Raw genomic sequence first — 13,210 nt, 5'->3', positions numbered from 1 at the left:
TAGACATAATTCTGAATCTTGAATGATTTATATATATATATATATATATATATATATATATATATATATATATATATATATATATATATATATATATATATATATATATATATTACATTGACATCTAAGCTTACTAATGCAAGAGACAATATGTGTACATAGAGCCATTCATACCTCCAAGTTCTTGGAAATCCAGTGTTCCTTGTTAAGAGTAATGGACATTCCTTGAACACTGCATGCAAGGATACTCACGGTGATGATTACAGCAAGCAGTCTCCAAATTTCCATTATCAAAAAGAGAATAACGGACAATGAGGATGTTACCAATCAATCAGTGAACTGACAGGATGATACTATAGTTAAAAAATTATTTGTAACTTTTTTTCTTCAAAAATCAAGTGCTGGTGGATTATTCTTTCAGGTTTTTTGGAGGATGTGGTGAAGTCTGCAGTCTTTCTCTGGTCCTTCACATAGTGCTCGGTGCATTTATACACATACAACTGCCAACCCCCTCCCAGCTCTACCGTGTACCTTACCAAATTGACCCTCTTTACCCCCCTACCCCCATTGCCATAATGTGAATCAGTTTAATAGAATCACCACTTACATGAAGTGGCTTAAATCCTCTTGGCAAGTTTTGCATCAGTTCTTTTCATCAGTTTTTTTCTCCAATGAGACATCATTTCCTGATATACTATTCATGCAAAAAAAATTGCCCTGAAACGCTGAAATTTTTTAAATATATAATTATATTATATAATTTAATTATATTAAATTATATAATATTATTATTACTTTTAAACACTAAATATATTTTTGTTCATTTCATACTGGATGCATGTTTTCTGCAAAATTCTTGAAAGTTCATGTTAAATTATGTTTATGTAACATAACAGCCATAACACTGATAAATTGCTGTACATCGGAAATATGTATACTAATGTCACTTTTTAATATTTTACATTCTCTTTAAGATCACACAAATTAGTATTCTGATGCTTTTCTTTTTATTTAATATACTTCCAGTGCATACAGTATATCCAGTTAATATTTACATACACAAAGTTCTTTGACTTTGCATTTATAAATATGAACAAAAAAAGTTGTATTCATAAGCACAAAGAAGAACAAAATTGATGGGGGGGGGGTAGTATTCAGACACCACAAATTACTAACATTAGTACTTTGTTGCAAAGCTGTTGGCAGTCTGTTTCCAGACGTCTATATCAATAAGTAATTAGCTTTTTGCAGCATTGTGGTTTAATTTTGGCCCAATTCCTCATCCTAAATCATCAATTCCCCAAGGTTATAAGGATCCCTATGATGGACTCAAGATTTCAAAATCCTCCATCAATCCTCCATCTTCAGAGCAGTTCAACTCAGGAGCACGTTCACCTTTTGGTGGGGGGTTGTGCATTTTCTCCCCAGATGAGATTATATTCTCCTCTAATATGTTTCCTTTGCATGTACATGAGGTGTAGGAGCCAAGACTATTGCAGTAGTTCACTGCTTATTGTTCTAAGTAACTGTTGTTCCTGCTGCTTTCGGGTCAACTCTTCCTGCAACTGTTCATATGACTACTGCCTTATCTCTTTCCTTCCTTATCATTAGTCATTGTGAAATTTTGAGCCAGTGATCAGTTGTGGTTCCATGAACTTTCCACCTGCATATTATCAAACCAGTTGTACGGACAAGGATGTTTAAGGTCTTTGCTGTAGCTCCATAGCTGTGCAAGTAAAGCGACACATCACTGCAGCTCACTATGTTTAAATATCAGTGGAATTTCCTTTAACCTTGTACACATGATGTATGCTATAATGACTTGCATACAGTGCTGTGAAAAAGTATTTGCCCCATTCTGATTTCTTCTGTTTTTGTTCTTTTTTTTGTTTTTCTTCTCATACTAAATTGTTTCAGAAATGAAAACAAAATCTAAGATAAAGGCAACCAGAGTAAACACAAAATATCGTTTTTAAATGATAGTTATTTATTGAAGCAAAAAAGTTATCCAATACCAACTGGGCCTGTGTGAAAATGTATTTTCCCCCGTAGTTACTAATTCCCCAAATCTGTGAAACTTGATTCATAATGGGGTTGAGCTGGACTAGACACAACCAGGCCTGATTACTGCAAAACCCTGTTCAATCACATCAACACTTAAATAGGACTTTTTCAACAGCATGAAGTTGGTTAAAAGGTCTTAACTAGTAACATACTATGCCAAAATTGAAAGAATTTTTTTTTGCTGACTTGCTGATTTAGAGAAACTTGCAATAATTGAGGGAAACATGAATTCTGCTCTCTACCAGAAAACAGAAGAAATCAGGATGGGGAAACTACTTTTTCATAGTACTTTACACTCTCAGAAATAAATGGTACTTTTTCCTTGTTGCTCAGGTGGTACCATCAAGTTTGTATGTTTTGTACCTTTAGAATAATTTTTAATATTATAATTTTTAAAGTTACAAAATATGGACCCTTGATGGTACCACCCCAGTGACAAGAAAAAGTACAGTTTAAACCCTAACCCTTGAAACATCTATGGATCTCTGGATAACAGACAGTTTTACATTAATTCAGATGTTTATTTCAGTAAAGAAGCAAAATGATTTATAAGTACATTTCAAGCTGGTAAAATGCCTAGAAGTAGGCTTCATAACTTTCTCATGATGAGAAATATTACATAGATTTGCCTATATTCAAGAGAGCTTAACTTGGCAAAATCTGTTCTAGCAGTGTCAAGTCAAGTCAAAATCTTATTTTTTGAGCACATTTAAACACAACAGAAGTTGACCCAAAGTGCTTTACAGATCGATTAAACAAATAAACAATGACAGAGTTACGAATAAATATAAAATACTAGTAATACTACTACTACTATTAAAGGACCTATTCAAAAGCTAAAAATAAAAATACATTTTCAAAGAAGATTTAATAGTGGTTATTGAAGAAGCTGACTGCAAACCTACCACATAAAATGCACAAACGCTTTACAAAAATATTCTAGCATTTTTCCATAAAAGTTCTTTGTCTTACTGCTGCCGTGTCATTCAGTGTCCTACTTGTCATCACTAGATCCCTTTTATGCAATAAACTATACTGAATTTTTCATTCTGTTTCATACTGTTCCACCAAACAAACTAGTTTGGAGCTGAACATAGCCAGTGTTTGGCACTGACGAAATATTGGCTTCCTGAATCCTCCAGACATCTGTCACTGGCTTCTGTTTGATTGTAGATCATAAATGGATGAGATCAAGCTCACAGTGATAATGGAAGTGATTGGTTACCTGCGGTTATGAGAGATCTTAGTAAACATTTCCTCCTGCTGTAGTTTGGAATCATCAGCTAATCTACTGCATTAAGGACAAAGTGGCTTTGGAGTTCGTATAATGAGATCCAATTATAATAAAGAAGCAGTAACAAAGATGTTGTACAAAAGCTAAATTGGCATTAATTGCCTTTTCGGAGTCTAGCTAATCATTTTGCATTCTTTCTTTTGATGCTCTTTTTTAATGGCATCACCTGTAGAAGGGACAGTTCTTTTGTTTTTGTTTTTCTCCAGAAAGGTTAGAACAGTCTAATGAAGAGTGGAGAATTGTATTATATAAGGTTTCTGGTGTAGTCGAGTGGCTCTGATGAGCATTCATCATACCACCAATCACTTGTTCATGGAAGTGATGACTCACTTGAAGATTAGAGAATGTCTAAATGTCTCCTGTAGCTTTATTTAAAGATGAAGAAAAGAAAACCTATTTAAATGGAGGGAAAAAATATTTCTGCGGTAGATATGGTATGTCTGGTTAGGAGCCACATATTAGATTGTGTTTCTCTAATTTATCCTGCCATAGTATTCATAGGTATATTAAAAATCCAAGCACTAAAATTTACATTTAAGCAATCTATTAAAACAACTTGTCTTGTGTTTTTTCATGCTATACTAACCCCAACAAGGTTTTAGCTAGCATGAGGATGCGCTTTTGATGTAGCACTTCTGTAAGACAATCTGGATCAAGTTGTCTGCCAAATGCTATAAATGTTAATGTAAAAACAAAGCTTTTGTTTAATGTCTTACCAACGAAGAAAGTTCCTAAAAAGGCTTTTGAGCAATGTTTTTTGTTTGTTTGTTTGTTTTTTTTGTTTGTTTCTTTTTTTTGTTCACTTACAATTTTTAATTTCTCTTTAATCAGAAAATTTCACCGAGAGCAACTGAGCATTGTCATGAGGTTGTATAAAGTTTTCTTTTGTCTCCCAATGACTGTCCTATCAGGTATTGCAAAATCACCGCCCATTGAAATCGAGATGACACATACGCAGTAGTGTCCTTTGATCTCGCCACAGGTGCTTAACAAAGCAAGAAACCAATTTTCAGTAATTTCACCTGAACACCACTTGTGCTCTCGCAAGCACACTGAGGTCTAACATTGAGTGCTGAATCAAAAGGAATCAGAAGCTCTACATTTGCATGTAAAAACGGCCTTTTTCAAAAGGGCTTCCACAGAGCTGACACCATATTACCATGTCATATCCAGCAGTGTGGTGGTTTCCAGCTCTGGTTTATGTACTGCCATGGACATGCTGAGATATATATATATATATATATATATATATATATATATATATATATATATATATATATATATATATATATATTTAAAACCACAATGTATGTATATTTGCAGTATAGGTATGGCTTACCATATCCAGCAGTGTGATGATTCTGGGCTTTGCTTAAGAAGTTTGATTTGATTGACTGATTGATAACATTATTGTCCATTTTTGGAAAATTGCCTTTGGCTTCACGATGAAGACAACAAATAACAAATAAAGGACCTTCACTCTCTTGTTATAAAGTGCAGTGAGCAGTTGCATAGAAATAAATACATTGTTTGAAATCTAAATTGAAAAATGCATCCATTAGGATGAATTAGAAAGTAATACATTGGGCAATTAAAAACTAAGTTAGGAATTCACCAAGGCAACAGCTTGTGGAATAAAAGAATTCCTAAAAAATATTCTTTGTAGCTCTAGGTACCCTATATGACCTCCCAGAGGAAAGCTTATCAAATTCGCTAAATAAGGGATGGGATGGATCTGTCAAGATCTGCCCAGTTTTCTGCCTCTTAAAAAAACACATTCAGAAATATTTAAATCTGCCAGAAGATACGGAAGTGTCCAGGGAAGTCCACCAGTTTCCAGAACTCAATGCCTGCTGCTGATATTTAGGCCTCAATATTAAAGTCCATGCCTGTTGCTTACCTACCTTGAAATTAACAGACAACCCATAATCATGCACTAGCCATTTTAACTATCAATCACTTTGTCACCTTTATCTTGTCTCATCTCTGTACTATATAGAAATGAGTCTTTTTTTTATTAGTTACAACACTGCACTAACAATTTATTTCTGTAACTGCCCAGCCAACATGTTTATGTGGGCTCCACGTGGGTTACACTTGAGCTACAGGGGTACTGAGTGGTCATGGGCCTACTTGGGTCAACTAAGTAGGTCCCACATGGACTACCTATGTGGCTCCTAGTTGGGTCACCAATGGGAAATGATGGCATAGGCTCAAAATGGGCTACACAAATAGGGCCCATTTTGGTTTACCAAATGGATTAGACAAGTATAAACACAGTCAATCACATATAAGCTGATTACATGGATCTGAGATGAAAATATTTTTTTTTATTGCTGTTGTTGTTTTGACACTTGGACTAATATTCAAATATTATAGCTGGTAAGTTAAGCTACTTCAATCTAATCAAAATATAAAAATCAAAACATTCATGCAATTTTACCCAATTTTCTGCTCTGTAAAAGGATCAAGAGCCAGATATGGAGGAAAAAAAAGACAATTGTGAGATCTTGCAAAACCTTTTGCGGGATCTTGCGAGATCTCACACAGTAAGGCCCATCTCCCACCCCTTGACTTTTCCATTCGTGCCACTGCCATTGTGCTGTCAATTGTCTGGAGGTGACTGTGCTGTCAGTCAGTGTACCCAAAGTAAGAACTACATTATTATATAAAAACTGAAAATTGAAATGTATTAGAAATACATTGTTTTCAGAACATAATGTCAACCAAAACATTAGTTTTTAATGTTAGAGGCTGGTATACCATTTTTCCTGAATTGCTGGTGCCCATAACCAAAACAATAAGAACTGAGAATTAAACTAGCAATTCAAATCTGTCTGAATGTATTTAATAACAATTTATCAAACGACTGCTGAACAAGCAGAACATAAACTTAAATACCACGTCTTTGACTTCCTGCAGTCAACTCCTCTCTCATCCACAGCCACTATATTTTACACGAGGATTTATTGATGGATTGTTGTGACATCTGCATCTGTGCAGTTCTTTGTCATAAATGCATCTGTTTTAACTGTGAAAAAGGGAATAAAAAAGAGTGGCAAAATGGTTGATTAATTTATTTTCTCTTTTTAAAGGGCCCTTGGGAGAGTGAGGACGGAGGAGAGAGGAGCTGCACTGCGTTTTTGATTTGTTTTGCTTTTGAAATACTTTCTTTTAGAGTTTTCAGCTATGCAGATATAAACAGTACAAGTTAAAAGCTGGCAGGAGCTTCACTGCATTTTTTTCTTTTCTTTTCTTTTTTTTGTTTTTTTAAATACCTTGAGTTTTCAAAAGTTATTTACAAGTTATTATAGTTATGTACAAATTATTCCCACTAAAACCTTGCTTAAAAAAGTAAACCATGAACTACTGGTCTCTCTTCACTGAAGCAATACATTTGACATTTGAGTGTACTTTAGTGGGTTAAATGTAATATTTGTATTTAGGGGTTTACTGTAAAATAAGGTAACCTAAGCAGACAAAATCTTTTGTTAAAAAAAATCACAGAAATACTCTGCTGTCATGGATATCAAACAGTTGCAAACAAAACACAGGTTTATCTAAAGAAATCTGTTAAATATATGTGTGCAACAAATATTGGCACCCTCTTAGTCAGTACTTTTGTGGTACCTCCCTTTGCCAAGATAACAGCTCTGAGTCTTCTCCTATAATACCTGATGAGGTTGGAGAATATGTGGTGAGGGATTTGAGACCATACCTCCATACAGAATCTTTCCAGATCCTTCAGTTTTGAGGTCCACTCTGGTGGTCTCTCCTCTTCAATTCACCCCACAGGTTTTCTGTGGGCTTCAAGTCAGGGGACTGGGATGGCCATGGCAGGACCTTGATTTTGTGGTGTGGTAGTTTTAGATTTTATTTAAATTGCATCCTCCAGCGATAGGCTAGTTCTGTGCTTTAGTCGTGTTAAGTCAAGTCACTTTATTTACATATTTATTTAAACACAAATGCTGGCCAAAGTTCTGTACAATACAATACAAAACACTTTGGAGCATGCTGTTGTGCAAAAAATAAACCATGCCAGGGTGGATTAGCAGTAAGTTAGATAAGTTATGTTAGCAATGTTAGCAAATTAACTAAATGTGTCGCAACATGCTTTTCCAAATTAGATAGACTGTGACTTCTAGGAGGTGAAGGAAACAGCTCCTATTATACAAGTCTTTACTTACGCCAACATTTTACTACAGTAGAGCCGGGAGCGCACATTCAACACTTTAGTCCAGTGGTTTATGTTCAAACATACATTACAGCTATAGCACTACCTACCTTGTGTAGCATTGTGTAAAGAAGGTCACAGGAAATGACAAATTTGTACAATTTGTGATAGCCTTTTGAAATGATTGCTAAACTGACATTCTTTGGCTAGATGAGAGAAGTTTTTCTCTCAAAATCACTTTTGGGATTTTGAAGGTCTAAATGATAATATAAGGAGTAAAAAGTATGTTTTTCTCTTTGTAAAGAGTGTACAAGTATTCACTTTCAATAATACTAAAGTAAAGTGCAGGGTGTCCAAAAGTCTCCGTACAGAGGGGACTTTGTAAGCCTGCATCACATCTGTTGTACCTTCGTCAGTGGATGTTTGTGGACATTCACTTCTCGGTTGGTCCGCAGCACTTCCAGTCTTTTTGAATTTGTTAATAAATTTGGCAGCCATGTTTCCTGTTAAAGTCCATTACAACCTTGTGACAGATTCCCATTCCAGACATGAGAATGATTTCAATACGTTCACCTTATATAAAAAAATTCGGAACACATTTTTCTAAAAAATGTTCATTTCCAAATAATAAGGTGTCCACAGACTTTTGCCTGAATTATATGAGCAGAACTGTATTGTGAAGTCTGATTCAGGACCAAAATCTTCTTCATTATTAAAGTGGAGAAGATTTGTGCATGCTCTTAAAAAAACACCTTGCACTCAATCAGTTCTTCAGATTTTTTGATGAGATGAGATGATGAGATTAGTGTCCTCCATATGACATGATTGCACCCAGGTTCACCCACTGATCCAACCATGGTGTCTACAAAATGTCTTTATGTAAGGACTGATTGCACAGCATAATCAGATTGTTGCTTTTCATATATAAATCTGAAATTTGCCATTTGTAGGAATAGATCAACCTGTCCTCAGGCATTTAGAAGTCTTTGCTTCTAGAGCCACCTCATGTGCCAAAGCTATTTAAAGCATAAAAAAGGGTATCTAGGGTTTTTTTTTCCTTTGTAATTTGGTGGTTCAGTGCCAGGTCCACTGTAACAATCTGAGCTCTAAGAGGAACAGAACGTTCCCCGTGTGAACTTTTTGGCAGATTCCTCTGGCATGATTGCCATTTCATTTCACCGACAGACCTAGGCAATTTTTACAAACAGTTTCTTCGGTTAGGTCATTGTTAGAAATAAAATCCTCTCTAGATTTACTGCTTTTCTTACACTTTCTAATTATCACCATTGTATTCAGTTATATAATCCCTCAGTCAGTATTTTGATGATCATGGTGGTGATTATTCACATTAATGATCTCAAAATATTCTTAATTTACCATTACTTCATTTATTTTCCATTCAGCTTCCCCATTCATTCCTACCATAGCAACAACTTGCAATGCAATGAGATGTAATTAATGTTAGGTCTTTTACTGTTTCACTACTGCAAAGGAGAAGTCCTTCACTTATTGATGTATAAACTTGATGTATTGCTTGACAATAAGTTAATTTCTTCTTGGTTTCTCCCTGATGTACAGCTGATTGCATTGTCTTGTAGGAGAGACCATACAGTGATGCACGTATAACTAATTGGAGCCTGTGACTGATGTGTTTCTTGTTGCCCAGGTGTGCCCTGTTAAATTGATTGTTTAAACAATTAATAACTTTGAATGTCTTTTATTTTGAGCCCTGGGTTTTGCCTGTGAAGACTGCATTTATTGTTAAAAAGGACACACAATTTTTTTAAAAAGGATAAGCCATTTTTAAGAAAGAAGAGGGTTTTCTGAATTCTGAAAAGGTCTGAATAAGAATGGTAGAGCAAATTAGCGCTGTGGTATTCAGCATTCAGGCATGGTGGAAGAAAGGAGCAAATTCTGGTAATTATAGATCATAAACATATCAATAAACCTTAATCTTGAGCAGCATTAATGACCCTTTCCTTTCTTTTACAGAAGTCAGAGATTTGTGTGGCGTGTGAGAGATGATGTGATTGCATAGGTAATGTACACTTGTTGGAGAAATCGTGTGTCTGTAAAGGGTAGGTTTAATGGAACAAAGAGAGGATGGACATGTTTACAGTATTTCTTTTTACCCAAGGGAGTGAGCCCTCAGGCCAGGTCCACAACACATCCGCAGCAGTCTTTGTGTTATCCTACTCTCACAGCTCCATATTTCAGATGTAATCACTGCATCTCCTCTGTCAGATGGGCCCCGATTGCCATTATGTTTGCCTGTGTGTGTGCGTGCGCGTGTGTGTGTGTGTGTGTGTGTGTGTGTGTGTGTGTGTGTGTGTGAATTATATTAAAAATGTAACACTTGATCAATCCTTACAGGAAAGAATCTTTATGCACTTACAATGCTGTGAAAAAGTATTTTTGTTTTGTCCCATTTCTTCTTTTTTTGTGTAGATCTCATACTAAATTGTTTCAGAAATTAAAACAAAATCTAAGATAAAACAAAGGCAACCAGAGTAAACACAAAATACAGTTTTAAAATGATAGTTTTTTATTGAAGCAGTAAATGTATCGAATACCAACTGGGCCTGTGTGAAAATTTATTTGCCCCCATAGTTACTAATTCCCCAAATCTATGAAAATGGGGTTCAGCTGGACTAGACATAACCAGGCCTGATTACTGCAAACCCTGTTCAATCAAATCAACACTTAAATGGAACTTTTTCAACAGCATGAAGTTGGTTAAAAGGTCTTACACAGTAACACACTATGCCAAAATTGAAAGAAATTCCAGAAATGATGAGGAAGAAGGTGATTGAAACACGTCAGTCTGGGAAGGGTTACAAAGCGATTTCAAAGGCTCTGGGACTCCAAAGAACCACAGTGAGAGCCATTATATTCAAATGGGAAAACTCAGCACAGTAGTGAACCTTTCCTAGGTAGTGGCCGACTTTCCAAAATTCCTCCAAGAGCACAGCAACTACTCATCCAGGAAGTCACAAAAGACCCAAGGACAACATCAAAGGACCTACAGGCCTCTCTTACATCAATAAAAGTCAGAGTGCTGAGGTGAAAACCACTGCTAACCCAGAAGAACATTAAGGCTTGTGTGAATTTTGCCAAAACACACATTGATGATCCTCAAAACCTTTGGGAGAATGTTCTGTGGACTGATGAGTCGAAAGTTCAACTGTTCAACTGACAGGGGTCCCATTACATCTGGCATAAACCAAACACAGAATTCCACAAAAAGAACATCATACATACGGTCAAGCATGGTGGTGGAAGTGTGATGGTGTGGGGATGCTTTGCCTGGTGGGCCTAGGCAACTTGCAGTAATTGAGGGAAACATGAATTCTGCTCTCTACCAGAAAATCTTAAAGGATAATGTCAGAGAATTTCAGTCCGTTAGTTGAAACTCAAGCGCAACTGGATTATGCAGCAAGACGATGCATAACCAAAGCATAGAACTAGATCCTAGTCTTAGACATAAGTGAAAGACTGATCTCCAGTTATTGTTAAAGTTTGGTTGCAGTTATTGCTGCTGAAGGTGGCACAACTAGATTTTAAGTTTAAGGGTGCAATTAGTTTTTCACATGGGTGATGGGTTTTGGACAACTTTTTTTTTGCTTCAAAAAACGGTGTTGTATGTTCACTCAGGTTGCCTTTTTATTTATCTCATGTTATGTAACATGACTCTAAGGCATTGTAAAAAACATACAGAGGTGTGCAAGTCTTGTGTAAAGGTGTGTAAGGTTCATATGGGGTAAGGATCATGTGGCCTTCCTTTGAAATCACTGAGTCAGTTTTTGAAGTATAATGAATGGAATTTATATATATATATATATATATATATATATATATATATATATATATATAGGCATGCTCTATTCTGTTGATTATGTCCTCCTGACACATCATGTTGCTCAAAAGCACTAGACATTAATGTGATTTTTTTTTTTCTTCTTCTTCACAGAGTAAATCAAAATTCTCAATGGGACCCTTTGCTTCACAAGACTTTGCTTCACAAGACTGTCTCTCACAATAAGTAACAGTCTTCACTAAATCTCAGATGTATCTGATTGTCCCTTAAGGACCTTTAAGTCAAATGTATCAGATGGAGGGTTGGGATTTCTTCCTACGTATTTGATCCTGAATGTCACATCTTGAAAATCCAGTCTTGGGAAATATCAATATTGTTGTGATTTCTGTAAATCTGCTTTGCTTCAACAAAGATATTGTTTGTTTTTCAAATTGGCAAATACATGATATTGTGTATGAATGTCTCAAGTCTGTGCTCATCTATCCTTCTAGGTAAACCTTTTGCAAATTGGAAATAATTCATTTTATTGTATTATAGTTTATTTATGATTAATCTAAAGATGTTTAGTGATTGTACAAACACTTACAGCACTGCCCATATAAACAAAATGAGCATATTTTCTTGGCATAAAACCTGTGTTGTATGCTATATATTATATTCAAAATAATATTTGACACTCAAATATGTGAGAATTTCTTAATGCTATTTGCCTTGGCACTCTTACTATTCTTTCACTCTTTCTTCCTCTATCCCTGATTCTCTAATTAAACTCTTAAATCAGTGTTCAATCCATTTAGATGCACCCCCCTTCAGCCTTGTTAATTATTTTATACCTTGAATCAATGATTTACATGACAAGGATTTATTTTTGTTCAATCTCCACGTGCCTCATGTCAAACTCAGTTGTTGCGTGTGAAGGCTGTTTGCTAAGACAACTCCAGTCTAACGAGTTGTTCCTGACCTCTCCACCCATGATGCCCCGGGCTCCCCTCCCATGGCACCTTAGGGCAGCCATTCCATAGGCCACCTGAAAGGTCCCGCTTCAATTAACTAAAGCCTCTTATTTCAGGTGCATTCCATCAGGGCAAGGCATCACTCTCTATTCCTCACTTCACACATTTTAATCTTTATTGATGTTCCTACTTTAATTACTGCTGAGATACATATGTACATATCATCAGAAATATTTACATTGTGCAAGTATGTGAGTAAATTTTCAACCGCACATTGTACATGAAGGAACTCTCATCACTATTACTATTGGCTATGTTCATTTTAACTGCAATTGTAATATGCTTCATATGATATGAAGAATAAAAGGTACATCAGAAAGCAGTTTCTTATCTCAACACTGGATGGCAGTCTTCTCTTATTTTTAAACATGAATTTTTGAGCTCTGTGCCTGTTTTTCAGGCCTCTGTCTGCTTTCAGGGGTTGGGAGGAAGGTTTATAAAGCCACAGCACAGGTATCACATTTTAAAACGTTTTATTGTTATTTATTTATTTATTTTTGCTAAATGCGATCAAATTAAACAAAATGTTGACAAAACCAGTAGTTTATCATTATGTTTATTCCTACTGACATTTAATTCATGTGAGTGGGAGTCAGGATGTCATCACCTGCTATCACCTTTAGGCTTTTAAAATCCCTTAGACAAGTAAGGAATAAAATAAAACAATGAAACTGTTACCACAATGTTTTTTATTTTGTCACTCTAAATGAGCTGTTACTATAGAAACGATAATGCATTAGAACTAATGCATTAACATAGACATATGATTTGCCTTGAAGTCGGAACTACTGTCTGAGCAGCTGTTATGTAAGGAATAAAGCATGACTTGTGTGTTGTTATAGGAAAAT

This window comes from Ictalurus furcatus, chromosome 13, assembly GCF_023375685.1.
Source record: "Ictalurus furcatus strain D&B chromosome 13, Billie_1.0, whole genome shotgun sequence".
Classification (NCBI taxonomy): domain Eukaryota; kingdom Metazoa; phylum Chordata; class Actinopteri; order Siluriformes; family Ictaluridae; genus Ictalurus; species Ictalurus furcatus.
This window is presented reverse-complemented; position numbering follows the sequence as displayed.